At 37.6% G+C, this 20,530-nt stretch overlaps 1 protein-coding gene across 1 annotated transcript in view; it reads left to right on the plus strand.

Annotated features, from left to right (window-relative positions):
- CALD1 (caldesmon 1) overlaps positions 1-20,530 on the plus strand; it is a 187,371-nt gene that overhangs the window by 11,341 nt on the left and 155,500 nt on the right. The window lies entirely within an intron of this gene.

A 20,530-nucleotide genomic window follows, 5' to 3' on the forward strand; every position in this document is an offset into this window, starting at 1 on the left:
ACTAGGCTTGGAAAATGCAGCCTGGTTGCTCCTTGAAGGTTATAGTAAAATGCCACAGGAAAGAGATAAATTGAGAACTGAACTCTTGGATACAAAGAAAAGAGAAATTTATGATCTGGAAATTTCTGGGCTTCCAGAAAGTGAGACCCCAGTGAATAGAGCCCCACATGAGGATTTAATCTCAACAAGGAAGCAGTCAGCCATTACAGGACAAGCAAGGATTAGAGATGGAATTATCTGGAAAGGATTTGTGGAAAGTCCTATTGTCTGATGGGTATGATCTCAGTATAGGGCATAGAAAACTAACATGAGTGTTGTGGAATCTGTATAAATGGAACCACTGCCAGTCTGGACTGAAAGGGATGGAAAAGGGACAAATTGAAGGAAAAATCACTTCAGAAACAGAAACATGGAAGCTGAAGTTTGGCACCAGGAAATCTGGGGCCAGGAAAGAGGACCTACCCATACATATGGAGAGGGTGAGTTTGCCCTGGAAGCAGAGGGTAAGCCTTCTGCTTTATTGCTCAGGAAGAGTTGTACCACACCAGGCATCACAGAGGGTGGAACACATAAACTTGGGATTGAGGGGAACCGGACTGCTACCCCATTCTTTTGGAGGAGTTGTACATGTGGCTTGGAGATGGCAGAGATCCCAGGTGCTATCCCGAAGCTTAGAGAGGGTGGAGCTGAGAAAAAGGTGATTCCCCTGTAAGCCCCAGTGCTGCAACTCACCCCAGCATTTGAAGAGAGAGCAAGGCTGCTGCGTAGGCCCATGGAAAGGGTGGAACTGCTGCTTTCTAAAGCCCCAAGGATGAATGACTCTCAGACTTTGAAATCCAGTGGAATTTGCCCTGCAGGTTTTTGGGACTGTTTACCTTTTAATTTCTGGTGACCCCTGTTTACCTTTTGATTTCTCCCTACAGCAATGGAAACATCTATTCTATGACTGTTCCTCCTTTGTATATTGGTAGCAGATAACTTGTTCTCAGTTTCACAGGTCCACACAGAGGAAAATTTTTTGCCTTAGGACAGACCATGCCTTCTGTAACTGACTTTGATGAGGTTTTGTGCTTTTTTTAATTTTGTATTGCATTTGTATTGTTACTGAAATGGTTGAAGACTTTGTGATATTGTAATGGAGTTAATGTATTTTGTATATGGAAGGAACATGTCTTTTTTGGGGTCCAGAGGGTGGAATGTGCCAGTTTGAAACTGTCATGCGCCCCAGAAAAGACACATTCTTTAATCCTGCCAATATTATTGGGTGGAATCTTTTTGATTAAATTGTATCCATGTAGATGTGACCCACTCAGTTGTGGGTGGGACCTTTTGATTAGGTGGTTTCCATGGAGCTGTGTCTCCACCCATTCAAGACAGGATTGCTTACTGGAGTCCTTTAAGAGGAAACCATTTTGGATAAATTTTGTACTAGTTTGCTAGCTGCCAGAATGCAATATACCAGAAAGAGAATGCTTTTAAAAATGGGAATTTAATAAATTGCCAGTTTACAGTTCTAAGGCTGAGAAAATGTCCCAATTAAAACAAGTCTATAGAAATGTCCAATCAAAGACATCCAACCAGGGAAAGATACCTTGGTTCAAGAAGGCTGATGAAGTTCAGGGTTTCTTTCTCAAGTAGAAGGCATATGGCAAACACAGTCAGAGTTTCTCCTTCATCTGGAAAGGCACATGGTGAACATGGTCAGGGTTCCTCTCTCATTTGGAAGGGCACATGGCGAGCACAGCGTCATCTGCTAGCTTCTTCTCCTGGCTTCCTGTTTCATGAAGCTCCCCAGGAGGCATGTTCCTTCTTCATCTCCAAAGGTCGCTGGCTGGTGGACTCTGCTTCTCGTGGCTATGTTATTCTGCTCTGCTCTCTCTGAATCTCTCTCATTCTCCAAAATGTTTCCTCTTTTATAGGACTCCAGAAACTTATCAAGACCCACTCAAATGGGTGGAGACATGTCATCACCTAATCCAGCTTAACAACCACTCTTGATTAAATCACATCCAAGGAGACAATCTGACTATAGCTTCAAACATATAGTATTGAATAGGGATTATTCTGCCTTTATGAAATGGGATTTTGATTAAAACTTGGCTTTTCTAGGGGATATACATCCTTTCAAACCAGCACAAAGCTTTAGGGCCCAGACAGCCAGAGACCTTTGGAAATGCAGAAGGAAAACACCCTAAGGGAATCCTTATGAAATGAGAAGTCAGGAGAGAAAGCTAGTAGACATTGCCATGTGCCTTCCCAGCTGACAGAGGTATCCAAAAGCCAGAGACCCCAGAAGACACCAGTCATGTTCCTTCTCAGCTGACAGAGGTCTTCCAGACAGCATCAGCCTTTCCTGAGTGAAGGTAGTTTCTTGTGTGTGCCTTAATTTGGACATTTCCACAGCATTAGAACTGTAAATTTACAACTAATAAATTCCCTTTTTAAAAGATGTTCCATTTCTGGTATATTGCATTCCAGAAGCTTTAACAAATTAAGACATTATTTTACTATGTTTTACTATCACCTATGATTTTAATGTTATTTACATCTATTGTTATCTATTTGGCAGAAATACTATGTAATGATATTCAGTGATGTCATGTTGAAACCTTGAAATTAACCACAAATAAACTATTTATATCACAGATATTAGCAAATGCTACAGAAAAGGTGTCCATTCCTTCTCCCACGCAGAATTTGCTGTTAGATACTTATTAGAATACCACTGACCCAAACGTATGGAGTGAGGAAAATTAGCCTCTCCACAGGAGAGCCAATCAGATCACATTTACTGTTTAGTTACATGCATTTTTATAATATATGCATTTGACTGAATATTTATTTGTTTCTTCATTTTTTCTTGCCGTACTAGAATGTAAGTTTAATGAAAGCAAGGATTTTGTCTGGTCTTTTCTGTGCTGTGACTTGAATCTAAAAAGTGCCTTGCCCTACATGTGGTAGGTGCTTAATAAAGAATTGTTAAATGATAAAGGAATAAGCATCCATAATTTCTTCGTAGTAATAAAGCCAAAGCCAAATTTCATATTTGAGTTCATTGATCCCTCTCTAATTGCGTCATTACCATGTACTTAAAACAGTGCCTGGCGCGTGCTAAGTGCTGTGTAGATATTTTTTAAATAAAAATAAAACAAAGAATCCTCAAAACAACAGTTTTACAGATGAGGAACTGAGTTACAGTTAGGTTAACTACCAAGTTAGCCTAATAGTCAAATAGTGAGTATCAGAGCCGGAAAACAAACAGCTTATGTCCACATGCTTAACCACCATGTCATGATGTCTATTGCTAATTAATTAATGTAGGATCCTGTTTTGTGTGTGTGGCTTCCAAGGTGTGATTTTTTGAGAAGCTTTGGAGTCAGGAAGATGTGAGTTTGAATCTCTACTTTACCTTTTTCTAACCATTTTCTTCACCTATAAAATGGGGATAATAATTCCTCCATTTTGTTGTTGTGATGATTAGAAATAATATCTCTAAACTGCTTTGCACATTATAGGTGCTAAATTAACAATCATCATCAATCAACCATGACTTCCTGTGGAGGCTATTATATGTGTGGGGCTACCTTTAGTCCTGCACCTTTAGCCACATGCTTTCTTATGCTGCCTTTTCCAAGACCATCATGCAAATGGAGTAAAAATAGCAGACTTCTTTCTTGATTAGGTTCTCCAGGGGCTAGCACTGGGCTCATTGTACACGAATGAAAGGAAATCTGATCTCAGGTCATTATAAGCACTTTTTAACTAGACCTATTATTTCAAAAACATGGACCTCACTGCTCTACCTCTGTTGGTGTTGTCCCAGAGGGTTGTCGTGCTTCCCTAAAACCAGAAAACCTTCACTATTCCTTTCAACCACAAGGTTTAGTTCCTTACCCTTATCATTAGGTCTGGGCTGCCTTAAAGATTTTAAATAATCTTTGTCTAGTGTGGTAAAAAGAGGGAGGCAGAGAGGGTAAAAGAGAAGGAGAGAAAGACTTATCTGGAGAAAAAGTACTGAATGTGGAAGGAAGAACAAATAGAAATGGATTGATAGTTATCCTGAGCCCTTGTAGGTTCAGGATGGTTAAGAAGATAGGCTAGTTCGTTCAGTTACCCTTGTTGACATACCTGCTATGTGACAGACACTGTTCTAGTTGAAACTACTACCTCACAACAGTAAAGTATATTAAATTAGTAGCTTAAAGTCACAGCAGAGCTGGCAAGTTGTAGAGCTGGAGTCAAATGCCAAATGCTGCTTTCTGATTCCAAGCCCTTTGCATTTCTCTAAACTGCCTGTTCTGTTTCTTCCCTCAGGAAGGGGATGGAAACCAGAGAAGGAGGTTTCCATAACCAATAATTATAATTTGTCAGAGAGCCATATTGCAGTTCAAACAGACAAGCACATTGTCCTTCTCTGCCATATAAGGAAACAGGGCTAAATACCATTTGTTTCACTACTGACTCAAGAGATTATTCCGGTTAGAGTTAGGATGAGAATGTAGGCCTATCATGCTTTTTTTTTTAAAGAGTTCTGTCAAAATACTTTTGCATTTTTCTTTTCCTGGTAGCAGAGTTACTTTATCAAGCAGTTTATACCCTTCTTTCAGACTCAAGGGGAGATATTCTGGAATTGGGTATCTCTTGTCCAGATATTTCAAGCTGCTTTAGTGTTGGATTATGTCAAATGTAGGTATTCAGAAGACATAGACAGAGCCAATTCTGCGAGGATCAGGTGGGAAGTAGAAGACTAATTCTTTCTGCAATGATTGACTTATTAATAAATACTATTTCTGGGAGTGGCTGGCAAGGCAAGTGGATTCAAATTTCATGAAAGACTCCACATTGAAATTTGGCCTTTCTGCCCAAAGCAAAGAGCATTCATGTGATCACGCTTTGCTGAGAATCAGTCACTTTGAGAACTTCAGAATGCAGGCCGTATAGCCAACTTCGTGGAGGGAGAAACTGAGGCATAAACTGTTGAAATTATACACCCTGGATTCAGCCAGTCCAATCTTACCCTTCCAGATAGCTCAGAGGAAGCATTACTCAACTCTTCTTCAAAAAATGATAAAACTGTAAACAGTCTGGTCAACTTCTTCCAACTTCCATCTTTGATCCAACTTGCATCTGCCCCAATTCAAAATGGTGGTAGAACTCTATATGGCATATTCTCTGAAGCTCTTAAAGTACCAGAGCCCTCTTGCTGGTACATTGCATCTTTCTTCTGGTCTATGGAATTCTTTGCTTAAAACCACTCGGTTTTTTGAACTTACCCTTGACATTTACTCTCTGCCTTTGGCAATATGAAATTCTGATCCAGTTAAAAGTCGAAAGAGGTCTCTGAAATGATGCACTGAAGCACAACTTCAAATAATGTGGCCAATCTGTGGAAGCCTGTGAAACCACAATGGTAGTCAGCTTGCTATGTGGCCATCAAAAATGGAGGAGGGACCTTGGTGGGATGGCTTGGATTGGATAGCCTGCAAGTCTGGGAGACAGACAGCACTAAAACTCACTGAGGAGCTTTGGGGCTGCCGGGGAAGGCAGTAACTGATAAGACTTCATGCATGCACAGGACAGATAGGGCCGGTGGCCATTTTCAGTCATTTTAATAATACTGATCACAACTGCTGATCTCCAAATACAGGAGAAACTATTAGAAGCCTACACATACTTGTGCTCTGAATCACTTGTCTTTTGTTGTTGTTTTCCTCTACCTCTTTCTATAGCCATCATTAAATTTGTGTACACTTTTCCGCCCAGTGGCCTTCTTAATCCTATCTTTATATATGTAAACATAACTTTATCTGGTTATGTAAAAAGTGCCCACATATTTTATCTTCTTTCCTTTTCCCCCAGTCTTTAGCCATCATTTTTCTCTACCCATTCCTTAAAATGCCTCCTGGTATCCATTCCCCATTTCAGTTCAGCTGATGGCTTCTCTCTCTGCCTTATGCCAGAGGTGGTATATAAATAGGGTGACCATGTAATTTATTGACCAAATCAGGGCACTTTTGAGAATGAAAGGAAGCACTATTAATAATTTTGCTAAAATATTAGAGTTAAACAGGGACTGCACCAGGCAAACTGGTTTATGATTATCCTATCCATGCTGTGATTTTCTGTCCTGCATAGATCCTGATTTGCCTAACTACTTTCTCTCTGTTTTTTTGTACTTTATTGTATTTTAATTTTTTTTTTCATATTTTATGATCGGGTTCTTCTTTTTGTTTTCACTCCCCCCCAAGAACATTTATGTCTTTTTGTCAATGTGAGTTTCTGTTTTCCTTTATGCTCTCCTTACTTCTTCACTTTCCACCACTCTCCTCTCCTTTTTATCTCACTCACCACTTGTGCCCGTCTTCTCCTTTTACCTCCCTGTGTTTTGAGTCAATCTTGACTACCTCAAGCAGGCTATGTTGTCTGTCATAATATATAAAGGAAGTATTCCATGCATTTCTGAAACAAATCAAGGGAGAGTTCAACACACTACATGAACACACACAAGCACACACACACAAATCCACTTACTTTAAAATAAACCACTAAATGTTATGAGCTGATTTTGATTTCAGTCCTTAGTGTCCACCACGCAAGTGCCTGTGACCAGAGCTTAGAACAATCCCTACACGATAGAAGCAGCCAGGCCTATCAGTATCGTGTGTCCCTGTTATGTGTATGTGTCTAGGCCCTCACAGGTCACATTTCCTATATGTGTACATATGTATACAAACAGTTAAAAATGATAAATATATATGTTACTTAAAATAACAGTCAAAGTTAACTGTGCCTTGTTCTCATTATGATTTCAGTAATCTGGATTTTTTTTTATACTCTAAAGTAAGATATACCACAGATCTGGCAATAACTGCTATAGGATTAATAAAATAGAAATAAACCAAAAGGATAGAGTAAATTTTCATTTCACTCCCCCTCAACTGTAGTTTTATATAATTAATCATCTGCAACTCATGGTTCATTCTGAAAAAGGGGAATTTCTTAGACTCTGAGTCTTAGACTTAGAGTAATGTGAGGATAGGAAGGCCTAAACCTCCTTCTCTTAAACTGTGAACACTAAAATGAGAAAGGCAGAGTGTTCTCCTTTTACAAATTACTGGAAACCAAACCACAGATGTCTGAAATACTTGCCATCATAGCCCTTGACTGTCAGCTGGAGAAAGCTGCTCTCATCCTTATTTATTTATTCATTTGGTTGGTTGGTTTTGTTTTATGATAATTTTCTTTCTCCTTTTTCTCATGTTCCCTAAAAATTAATGATTGAGGACAAGAAACAAGGAGAGGAAATTAGGTTAACATAAGACCTTCCTTCTTCCTTCCCTCTCTCCTCCTTCCTTTTTTACTTTTTCTTCCCTCTTCCCTCCCTCTGTCTCTCCTTTTTCTTCTTGTTCTTCTTCTGCTCCTTCTTCTCTTCCTACTTTTTCACCCCACCCTTCCCCTTTCCTCTACCTCCTCCTCCTCCTTTTTCCTGCCTACCCACTTCTCCTCCTTCTTCCTCCTCCTCCTCTGCTTCCTGCTTCTCTTTCTCCTCTTCTCCCAACAACTCACCCTCCTTCTTTTTCTCCTCCTCCTCCTCCTTCTTCTTCTTCTCCATCTTTTCCTACTATTTTTGGTTCATCTCACATTGAGATTAATACAGTTGGAACGTCCTATTGCTGTTGAGGAGCCATCTGTTTCATCATGATGGTCCCAGGGTTCTCCTACTTAGAGATATCTTGTAAGTAGATGATGATAAAGAAAAAAATTGAAATACTCCAACTACACTTTCGTGGAAGGTATATAGTTATGACCGTCATGGAATGGAAATATTTATCCAAGGGTCTATTGCCCTAAGACTTGATGGAATATTTAGTATCAGGCAGCCCAGAACTGCTGACTCACCTGTGCCCAAGTAAATAGAAAATGTGTAGGAGTTTCAGATTATTTTTTTCTTTTTAACTTTCATGCATTTCCATATTAGATATGCTGTTCAAATATACACAACTGCTCTTTTCCCTCAGAGTAGTTTCTAGTTTGCCAGTTCTTTTCTTCTAGAGTATTTGCAAAGAGGTTTACGTTTTTGATATCTTAGCTGTTGTGTTTTGTGGGTGTCTCTGCTTCCAAGTAGGAGGTCTAACAGAAAAGTGAGTTCAATTCCTGTCTCATATCTACAGCTGATAATTTGTGTGACTTTGAACAAGATTCTTGCGCCCCAGACTTCCTAACTATAAAATGACAATAGCATTTGCCTTTCTTTATAAGGTATGCAACAGTGAGAACATTTGTATAAAGGGACTTCAGGCAGTGAGTGTCTTAAAGCTTGCACACATTTTTCTTTTTCCTTTGAAATATGAAGACTTTTGGTTTTTTTTTGGGGGGGGGTGATATAAGCCACATATTCATAAAGAAAACTCTGTATTCACTGGTTCAGGATTTGAAGTTCCCAATATTTATCTTGTGCATGACAGTTTCATCTGACTGTGTCTTGGCTATCCCAAACCCAGTTCCAGCCTTTCCTTCTTTCTTTTCTTTTAGGCTTCTGAGTAAAGTATATTCCTTTCTGTTCTACTCTTTAAAAGCAATATTGACAACCACCTTGCTGGACACAATCCGAACCCTAAGGTCCTGAAGAGTGATGCTTAAAACAGATTACAATCCAATCAAAACCTTTTTATGGTGTCATCTGAAACATTTTTTAGAAGTTTTACCTGAAACCAAAGCATGTAGTGAACAGTTGCAGAATCTTAGAATGTTATTGCCCTCAGAGTCACAAAAATTTTCTTTCATTGGTATAAAATGTGAAAGTGCTTGTGCTTTTATTTTTTTATTATCTCTATGATTATTATAGCTTTGGCTGAATTTATTAGAGTTTAAAAATGCTCTGGGAATTTAAGAGCATACTTGATCCCAACAGGTGTGTGAGGAGCCAAGCTCACACAAGCAATCACATAAATGGGTCAAATTGTCTATTTGTATTATTCTTTAAAATAAAATTTCATTTAGAACAGTTTTATGTTATAGAAGAGTTGCAAGAATACTACAAATTCCTATATACTCTATACCCAGTTTCCCCTATTGTTACGATTATCAGACATTTGTCACAATTAGTGAACCAATATCAATACATTATGATTAACAAAGGTCCACACTTTATTTGGACATCCCTAGGTTTTATCTAATGCCCTTTTATTTATTTTTTAAGTCTCTTAAACAGAATAATGTTTTATTTGGGAAAAATTTAATTTGATACTATTGAGATATTAACAGAACTCTAATACGAGAGTAAAAATTGTGTAAGCAAACCCTTTTCTTGAATATATGCTTGCTGGGCCAGCAATCTCCTGGGACTTTCCACTTGAAATACCCTAGACCTCCTCTGGTCTCTGGTTTGCTTCCTCAGAGGCCATTAGCAGATTCCACAGGTTGGCTTAACCTGATGCCAAAAGCTCGAGCCCTATTACTGCTACCGTTGAAGCTGGTCATCCTAGATAGATGGTAATATCCATTAGTACTCCCTCCCACTCCACAATTTTAGGCAGAAGAAATAGTGTGAAAGGTTTACCTGTCTGTTGAACTGCTGAAACTTTCCTTCTTAAGTTGCCTCACACTAATTACTTGTGAGAACTTTGATACTATCAGAAAGGAAAAAAACCACCTAATCCGCATTCCCCCAAATCTGGAAATCCATAGGTGCTGGCCAGTTTAAAAGCACCACAATCCATGAAAAATGACTATTGCTATCAAATAAATAAATTATGGGGGACTTCATTGAAATCATTTCAATAACTGTCTTCCATATCCTTTGTTTAAAAACTTGCTTTGAAACATGAGTTAGCCACAGATAATAGTGGAAAGCATCCTTTGAATCCAGTTCCTGCTTTTGAGCAACTTAATGACCTTAGGTAAGTGACTCAGGTTTCTGGAGTTTCAGTTCTTGTAATGAAGGAGTTGGGCTAGATGTGGTCTCTTCCAGCTCTAAAGTTGTTTGGATTTATGGCTTTATAATTTTCCCTCATAAGGTTAATTGTTGTTCTTTCTGTGAGAATTACTTCCTTAATGTTGTGTTTTGTTGACTGATCACTTTAAAAGGGTTATAAAGGCTAAACTTTGTTGAGGTACTAGTTTTAAATGTGTTGCCCTCAGGGTAACCAGCTAGTTGATATATTACAGTTGGTTTGTTTTAAAAGTTAATTTCATGTGAGATACAATCTAACACTCAGTTGGTCAACTGTGTGGAAATTGGAGTATCACCTTTGGAATCTGATATCTTCATATTAAAAAATTAATTGGGGCAGAGAATCTACTTATTAAGGAAGCAAACCAACAATCTTGGCCCAGAAATAATTCTCAAGAATACTAACAATAATATAAAGACTTAAAGACTGGCTATTTAAGCATAAATAAAGCTGTTAAAGGACACCCTTCATAAAATGAATGATTGAATTAACTCAAAAAAAAAAAAGACACATCAAAGTCAAAGAAGACAGCAAGAGCTTAAGACTTGGGGTGGAAATAGTAACTAAAGTTAGACATCTGCTTTGTTCTTTCCTGTCCACATGTAGCTGTATAGTTTACATAACAGTATGTCCCCAGAGGATCAGAAAGAACAGATTTATGGAACCAGATGTGAGTAAGCATTTCTACAGGTGTGACTCTGCAGCTGAAAGAACATGTTGTACCAGGGATGGTGTTTCTTATTATGTAATCAATATAAATTACCACAAGACTTTTACAGAGGTTGATAAAGCAAACATGTGTCATTTGGATTGGCCTTCTGGTCCATAAAGAGAAAATTCTTCACTTGGGGGCACAACGTGAAAGAATGCACCATTTAGTATTTGTAAAAGACTTGGTAGCAAATACCATGACAGTGATCATCAGGCAAGGCTTTCCAAGCTTGCACACAGAGGGAATTGCTTGTGATTAGAGGTAAATGGTGTTTATGTGTTTTCTTCTTCAAAAAAGACAAGAAACAGTTCATAAATATTTATAAAGTCTCTCAGCATCTGATGGGAAAGGGCCAGCAGATGAAAATGATTAGAGGATGGGGGGAAAAAGGTGAAAAAGAGTAGAATTCATTAACCTAAAGAAAAACTTATTTTGTTTATATGGTACTAAATAGAATTGTAAAAATGGATTAAGTTTGGTAAATTTCAGAGCATCTTGACAATTGTACACAAATAAGAGAATTTAAAAATTTCTGACGGTGAATAAAAATGTTTTTGGTTAAATGACCAGTCTCAATAAAAGCACCTAACACTAAAGTTTTAAATTTTTCTTTTAATCTGGATGCTTTATCCTAAATTATGCAAACACACACTAACACAGTTATTTGAAGACTTCAACTTGTATGAAGTTTTTCAATTTAGTTTAACTATGTTGTTCAAATCTTTTGTATTCTTACTAATTTTCAAAGTTTTCTTAAGCTATTAATTTCCAAGAGATCTGTGTCAATGTATCCTTCAATTATTGTGAATGTGTGCATTTCTCCCTATAAAATCTTCCATAATTGTTGTTCACGTGCTTCAAGGCTATGCTATTTGATACATGTAAGTTCATGAATACTAAATGTGATGGAGTATTCTTTTATTCTTTAACTAATTCACCTTAAATTTTATTTGTCTATTAATTTTTCTACATCTTTCTTTCGATTGTTATTTATTTATTATATAAACTTAAAACTTTTTAATTGTCAACATTTCTGTGTAATTATTTTAAGTGGATAGCTCATAAATAGCATATAGACTTCTAAAATCAATTAGAAATCTTTCTATCACTTGACGTGTGAGTTAAAGCCACTATGTGATTTTTAAATTTTTGCTCTCATAGAGTTTATTGTGAAATAAAACATACACAAAATAGCAATAAATTTCCAAGTACATTTTAACAAGTAGTTATAAAGCAGATTTTAAAGTTTGATAAGGGTTACAGTTCCACAAATTTTCTTTTTTTTTTCTAGCTGCTCCACGACACTGGAAACCAAAAGAAATGTCAATATAATGATTCAGGAATCATACTCATTTGTTAAATTCTCTCTTTTCTGTTATACTCCTCCTTCTTTTCTTTTTTTTTTGTGGAAAATATCATATCTACAAAAAAACCCAATAAATTTCAAAGTACATCGCAACAATTAGTTGTAGAACAGATTCCAGAGTTTGGTATGAGTTACACCTCCACAATTTTAGGTTTTTGCTTCTAGCTGCTCTAAGGACTGGAGACTAAAAGAAATATCAGTGTAATGATTCAGCACTCATATCTTAAACCCTAACTTCTTTGTCTAACTCCACCATCAACTTTGATATTTCTCCCACTCTTTAGGGGTACTTGGGCTATGCCCATTCTAACTTTTTCATGTTGGAAGGGGATATCAATAATAGGTTAGGGGGATAGAACTATCTGATGTTCTGGAGAGGGTGGTCCCTCAAGGTTTCAGGACTTATCTGGTCCAAGGACCTATCTGGAGGTTGTAGGTTTCTAGAAAGTTATCCTACCGCATGGAACCTTTGTGGAATCTTATATAATGTCCTAGGTATTCTTTATGATTGGCAGGAATGGTTTTGTTTGGGGTTTGGCAAGTTATGATAGGTAGCAATGTTTAACTGAAGCTCGCATAAGAGTGACCTCCAGAGTAGCCTCTCAACTCTATTTGGACTCTCTCAGCCACTGATATCTTATTTGTGACTCTTCTTTTCCTCCTTTTGGTCAGGATGGCATTGTTGATCCCACAGTGGCAGCACCAGGCTCATCCCTGAGAGTCATCTCCCACGTTGTCAGGGAGACTTTCATCCCTGGATGTCTTGTCCCATGTAGTGGGGGAGGGCAATAGTTTCACTTGCAGAGTTGGGCTTAGAGAGAGGCCAAATCTGAGCAACAAAGAGGTCCTCCAGAGGTGACTCTTAGGCATACCTACAGGTAGGCTAAACTTCTTACTACATACATAAGAGTCACAAGAGTGAGCCTCCAAGATCGGGGGCTTGGCCTATTGATTTGGGTATCCCTAATGTTTGACACAGTATCTAGGGTTTCCCAGGTGATAAAGTTTAATTGTTCCGTATTTTTTCTCCCATCCCTCAAGGGACTTTGTTAATATCTTTTGATTTTCTGCTTAATATACTCTGGGATGTATCCAGGCATTACATTAACCTATACAGGATTAAAGGCCCTCATTCTTATTCTGGCCCCCCCTTGTTTCAATTGTTCAAATGAACTATCCAGACAGATTGAGTTAGATGATGTGCTGCAGAAAATTTAGGTTCTAGATGAAATAAAACTTTCTTCCTTTTGTCTCAAAGAGTAGGTGAATTTCTAAATTACAGAAAATGTCTTCCTTACCCTGTATTATGAATTACCTTATTCTCATCCTAATTGGCTTTGTTCTTATTTCTAAGTTCCAGGTTATTCATATGTATAAAACAACCCCTCAAAATCCAGAAATTACAATTATCACTCTGGACTAAATGCACCTGCTGCAAGAGCTTACAATCTCGGCCCTGATTTTCTTATAAGTATTTTATGTTTATTTTGATTGATGATATAACAGAGCATCTGAAAACATAGGAAATGGTGGCCGTGGTGGAGAGAAAAGACTCAGAAAATCAATGTCCTGTGCTTGTGTGCAAGTGGAAAACAGTCGCCATTGTCAGAAGGGCTAGCTCCCCATTCTTCTTTCTAGTTTTCCATGCTCAACCTTTTAAATAGGAATGATTCTCCAAATAAGAGCAATGGAAATCTTGCACCTTGAGGATTATGAAGAATGAGATCTGGAAACATTACAGTATGTCCATGTTGAAGCATTAACACATTTCTGCTGTTAACTAAACTCAAGAAAGAATTGTTCACTTTAAAATTTAAATATGGCTTCATATCTGATTTAAGTCTTTGCTTCCATCTCTATCCACTGCCTCCAGACTAAAGTCTAGTGGCTTAGAGCTGTGGAGCTATGGCATTTAAACAATTTCCCCTTCTTTATCCCAGTAAATAAATGGAATCGTGACCGGGAGAAGGGAAAGGACTTCCCACACTTGCTGATGTTGTAAAATGAACTAAGCTAATTTGACTGTTTACAGTGGTCAGGCTCTTAAATGGTGAATTAATTGCATAGTCTCCAATTATTGAATGTATGTGATGCTTCCTCCTGCATAATCTCAACACCAGGTGGTATGTTCCAATGGAAACAAGTCTCAGAGACTAAATTTTCCCACATATACAAACATTTATTAAAAAGCCAGCCCAGAAACAGTTACAAAACTATTCTGTACACTTGGTGAGATCCTCATTCTGTCGTTTTAGTCACTTTGACAAGCACCATGCACGAAAGGATCACTCTCTGGCAAATGCTACAAATATCCAGATGGCAGGATTCCCTTGCATTCTATTCAAACCAGAATATTTCATTAAATGGGTGCAAGCTGAATAGAATCCTAGCTAGATCCACGGCACTACACTGGGTGTTGGGCTTGCCAGATTCTTAATCTCTGTACACACAGCATGCACACAAGGATGAACATGCCTATACAGATCATTCTAGCCAACCCAACCACACATATCAAGCACCAAGTCATTTGTTTAGTGAAAAATTATCTCTAATAACTTTATGTAAATTTGAAGACCCTCAAGTATGGATTTAGATAATGGTATTAAAACATCAACCTTCCTTCCATTGGTGTATGCACCTCTAAGTTTCTTCATATTTTAACAACAGTCCCTATGGTGCAGATTAGAGTTAACTAATACACACACATATGAATTTTACTGTCTACGCCGAAGTATTTTGAAATACATGTCCAACAATATAATGTTGATCACAACACTGAGCTAATTCTTTGAGTATAGGTATGAGGCACTTATTCCTTAGGGATAAAAAAAAAATGTGAAGTTTTTAGGATGAAAATAAAATAACAGTGAGAACAACAACAACAAAAAGAAATAGTATAACCAGGGAAAAGACCAACTCAGAGAAAATCTCTATTAAGAAAAGACTATTAAAACTGGAATTCATGAGGATTTTAGATTCTTCTCAAGCACCTCCTTCCAAATTTTAATTACTAGTAAAAGTCAATAGGAGGCATCCTAATATACTATTGGGGGCACAAATACACAGCATACATGCTACACGGTGTACTCTTGCTCCTGGGCTCTTGGCTGACATTACCCATTGAACATAACATTCTTTCGCATATGCTTTCAGAATTCTTTCCAATGCAGTGTTCCAGGCAACTGAAGCTGATAGATCAGAACTGACACACAAGGGAGAACCTGGTATAATACAAAGCGTGTGGGCTTTGGAATCAGACAGACCAATGGTTTGTACAAGCTATGAGACCTAGGTGAGATACTGAACATTTTTGAACTTCCAGTTCCTCATCTGTAAAATGGCAGGGGTTGGACGATGAGAAGTATAAGTACTAAATGAAATACTGTAAACTGTTTAGTGCAGTGCCTATAGGGACTCAATAAATACTAGTTCCCTTCTCTTGTAGGCATTAATTTTTTACTAAGCTGGTATATGTTAAAAGACAAGCTGCTCTTGTCTTTTCCAACAGAATACCACTTCATCTAGAATAAAATGTACATTTAACAGGGCACAGTTATTTTGACTGTCAGTTTTAGTCATGCCTGTCATTTTTTATTTTCTAACATGAAAAAGAGGTTTAGGGTAGTCAGATTAGAAAACAAAGAAAATAAGATTAAAATTTCCTCAAATCAACTTGGAGCCACTAAAATATTAGTGTCTTGACAGTTTACTCACAACTGCAAAAGGCTATGATCCAGTATTGCTTTGTATTACAGAGGTGATGAGAACGTATTTTGATTCTAGAAAAAAAATTAAGCTGTACCGACAGAAATGGGACATGGGAGCCAAATTCCAAAAGAACACCCCCAAGCTTCAAGTTCTGTTTCCATCTTTTTGACAATATTTAGAAAACTAAAGACTATAAACTTTTTAAAGGAACCTTGGATGGCTTACAGAAATAGTAAGGTCACCAGAACACTTTTAGATCTTGAATTTATCAGAAAGTATTTAAATTGATTAATATTATTCTCAGAGGTATCATACGCTTAAAGATTGTAAATGTTTACCAAAAATGAACATATTATGACTAGTTGCCAATTACTGTCTAATCAGCCCGATTGGCCTAATCCTGCATTTTCAATGAATAGACTTAAATCCAACCTGTATGAAATAAATCAAATGGTTGGAAGTGACAGATCCTCCAATGAGTTACTCTCACCTGTATCAGTGTTTACAAAATTTTCTCAATTTTTCTGACACACCTTTGAACTGCAAGAACATGGGGGTGGGGCAATCTCTTCACTCTCCCCCCACCTAATTGTAATTATACATGCTTTATTTATAAGAATATTGTTTTTGATTCACTATTAGGCTATATGCACAGTGTTTTTCCAGTAATCAAGACACTTTTGCCAAGCACCCTAGGACTCACTGTGCTCTCTGAGTGGCTCCACTGGTGAGAGCTACACCTGCAATCAGAGGTGTCATAAGCTTAAAGATTGTAAATGCTTACCAAAAATGAACATATTATGACTAGTTGCCAATTACTGTCTAATCAACCCAATTGGCCTAATCCTGCATTTTCAATGAATAGACTTAAATCCAACTTTTGAACTGATCAAAAGGAGGATCAACCCATTAACTTCTTCATTGATGCTTCCCCCTGTGATGGAGAATGCCTTCTCTTTTCTGTGCTTATTTTTGAAATGGCAGCAGGTTCCTGAAACCCAAAGCTTGCACATGAGGTCTGTTTGAGTCTTTATTCTGTCTTCAGCCTTTGCCTTCTTAATCTGAGAGTGCAAGCCTTGCCTCTCCCACCCCCTTTTAACTGACAGTGCGGTGGCTAGGTGTGTGTGAACAAGCCTCTTGGAAACTCCTTGGTCAATGGAGGAATGCCTCACCACCCAGGTCACGAACAGATTTTCCAAGACATGTCTATTGACATTGCTGTCAGCTAAGAAGATGATTTCCTTGTTGTTGGGAGCTTTTCTATTCACTCTTTACTGACTGAAAGTCAATCCATAATTCAAGGTTCTTTCAGATACAACAACCTCCTTATCCACCAATCAGAACTAAAATTCTCATACTGGATCCTCCTAGCTTAATTTATGAATGTTATATCTGACCAATAGGGTTTACTACTCTCTTCCCTGTACTCCTCCAGAAGGCAGGAATCAGCTATTTTGTTTGTTTGTTTGTTTTTTAATCTTTGTATCTCCTGCCCTCAATTCCAGGATTAAGTACAACAAATGTTATATAGGGGCTCAACAAATGTTGAACTGAATTGAACTGAATTCAATTAATCAAAGAAAGGAATGCTCACTAACATTGTATCAATACTTCTAATATTATCCTGTCTCCCTAGTGAATCTCAACTGGGGAGAGGTGGTAAGGAGCACAATCAGAATCACCTGGAGAGTTTGATCAAACTATGCAGGCTGACAGTGTACACTGTTTGGAAAAGCTCTGCAGTACACTTTGGAAAATATCCCTACTCATTCACCACTCTCCACCTCTCAGTCTGGCTGAGAACCTTCAAAGAGGCCTCTCTGTCTAAGATACCTCATTCAATAAGCTACCTCATTGACTCCTATTTGTTTTAATGAAAACCTCACCAAACAAGTCATGGTTGTATTTTCATCATATTTGGAATTTAATTGACTTGTATTTCAGGCATAATGGAAATACTTAGATTATCTTAAATTACATTTAGATGAAACTATTTACAAGTGGCCTAGTAAAAAATCTACTTTTTGGATGAGCTATTTTTACTGTTTCCTAAACAAGTTATCGTAGATGGGCCAAGTTCTCCCTCTTTGCTTGTCAGTTTAGAAGCCCATTTGAACATGTCCTACTACTGATGTGGCTCTCTCACCCCACTGGCTACAGAGCAATGTGTTTTTATTTGAATGGGTCAAAATATTCAGAATCTGCCATCCAAAATATGTGCTCTTTTTTTTGGAGTCCAAACCCCTGAAGTATAAATCCTTTTTTAAATGGAGAGAGCAATGCCAAAGGAATGAGACATTTTTGGTCCCTGCCCAAAACAGAGAGATAGCACTGAAACAGGAAGTGGATGATTTAAATATCCACTCGGCATCTTGGCAACATATTTATGTTTAAGGACTTTTAAGGTTAAAAGGTTTTAGTCTGGCCTGGGAACACTCCATCTTCCCCTAGGATTGGGAGCTTGGGGAAAACTTTTAAGCACTTATCAAATATTTGGAATTAGCCATTTTCCTGAGACCAGATCGTTACTGTTCCTGGTATGCAGTGTGCTACCATTATGCTCCGGTTTCTTAGGATTATCTCGTTAGCAATCTAGCTTGGTATGGTGGTAAGTTGTTTTATTTTCTATAAAAAAGGAACAAGAATGCAGTTCCCAGGGTAGTTCTTGTAACTAATTCTCCAAAGCTGGAACTACACAGAATGAGCATGCAGAATGCAAAACTGGAATTCAATTGATTATATTTGTGCTGTCCCAAGGAGACTTAGTGGCCCCTTCCTCTAAGAAATTTTCCCTGGCCCCCTATCTATACTATGTGCTGCTCTGCTTTCATAGCAGAGTCTTGTCCCTGTCATTGTCATTTTTTCATTTTTCTCTCTCCCTCCCTCCCAGCCTTTTTTTTTATCTCCTCTCTTTCATCCCTCTTCTTCTTTCTTCCTTTTTCTTTCTTCATTCTTTCAGGTAGTGCTGTGGTGTTCATTTGTTGAACTTTGAATTTTATATTGTATGACTCAGGAGGCAGTTGGAAAGTTTTGTTCAGGAAAGTAATATGAACTGATGTGGGTTTACTTCAGGTTCTGCTGAAAACAGAATGAAGGAGGGGTGGATAGGAACTGATGTATGTGAAAAATAATGATGGCTTGAACCAGATGGCAAAGGTAGAGATATTGGGAAGTGACCAGATTCTAGATATACACTTTGAATATAGACTCATCAGGATTTGCAAATGAATTGGAACCTGAAAGAAAAAGAGGTAGTGGTGTACTAGAAGCTAGTTCATAAGGGTACATGAAAATGGATTGTTAAATTTTTAGAAATGTTGTGAGCCAGTTGCTAAACACAGACAATATTAAAAGTTAAACTATATAAACTTACAATTAAATAAATTATATAAAGTTAGCTTAATAAATAATCAAAATTTATTTCCTAATTATTTTGCTGCATTTTATGGTTATCCATGTTCATGAGGTTATTTACATCTTTTGTGTCTGTATGATGGAAATATTTCATTATTATGTGCTGCTATGCATTTCTTCCCAACTCACTGTTTAATGGTGTCACATTTATAGCTTGAAATTAACAATGATTGGACTATTTATACAGGAAAGTCAGGCTTCCCCTAGCTCTAACCCCTCAAAGCTGAGAGGCAGCCAGTAAAAAATATCAGCACACCACTGGAAAGAGGATCCCAAAATGAGTTCAAGATTTTTGGTCTAAGAAACTAGAAGAATGGAGTTTCCATTTATAGACTTCAGGAAGAATAAAGAAGGAAGAGTTGTGGGAATGAAAATCGTAAGTTTGGTTTTGAACATTTTAAATTTGAGATGACCATTAGATATCCAATTGGAATTATTAAATAGGCCTATGAGTCTGGGGTTCAGGAAAGAGATACTGGATATAGATATATATTTAGAAGTCATCAGCATTTGGATGGCATTTAATGCCAAGAGACAAGATGAGATCAAAGCAATGGACTAGATAGAGAAGAGAAGTCCCAGGTCTGATTTCTGGGGTTCACCAACATTTAAAGATCAGAGAGAAGAGTAGGAACCAGCAAAGTAGTCCAGGAAGAATGGCCAATGAAGTAATAAGAGAATGAGGAAAGTGTGATATGCTAGAAGCCAACAGAAGAAAGGGCTTCTAAAAGAAAAAAGTGATTGGCTATCAAATGCTGCTGATAGGTAAAGTAAGATGAGAAAACTGAGAAATATTGATGATATAAACAAAGTCAAGAGGATGGTGAAGGAAAAGCCTGATTGACATGAGTTTAAGAGGGAATGGAAGGAAAAGAAATAGAAACAGTGAGTAGAGACAATTCTTTCAAGAATTTTTGTTGAAAAGGGGTCAAAGGACTAGATTAACAGCAGGAAAAGTAAGTAGGTTAAATGAAGCTTTCTTCATTTATTCTCTTTTTTTTAAAAGAGCTAATTATAGGATGTTTGTATGCTGATGGGAATCATCCAGTAGAGAGAGATAAATGGATGATGCAGAAGAGCATTACAAATGCTGGTGCAATATCCTAGGTAGGGGAGAGAGAATGGAATCCAGAACATATGGTGTTCATCTTAGATAGAAGCATGGAAAAATCAGGCACCATTACAGGAGGAAAGACAGAATATGTAGGTCAGAAAATAAGGTGGCGGGAACCTCTGAAGTTCTCATCAATTAGTTTCATTTCTTAGTGTAATAGGAAGCAAATTCATCAGCTAAGCTCAAGGAGGAAAGGAAGAGGTTTGGGATGTTTTCAGAAAAGATAGGATGTTTGAATTTAGGAAACAGTAGGATTGCAAGGT

Source organism: Tamandua tetradactyla, chromosome 1 (genome assembly GCF_023851605.1).
Source record: "Tamandua tetradactyla isolate mTamTet1 chromosome 1, mTamTet1.pri, whole genome shotgun sequence".
In the NCBI taxonomy this organism is placed as follows: domain Eukaryota; kingdom Metazoa; phylum Chordata; class Mammalia; order Pilosa; family Myrmecophagidae; genus Tamandua; species Tamandua tetradactyla.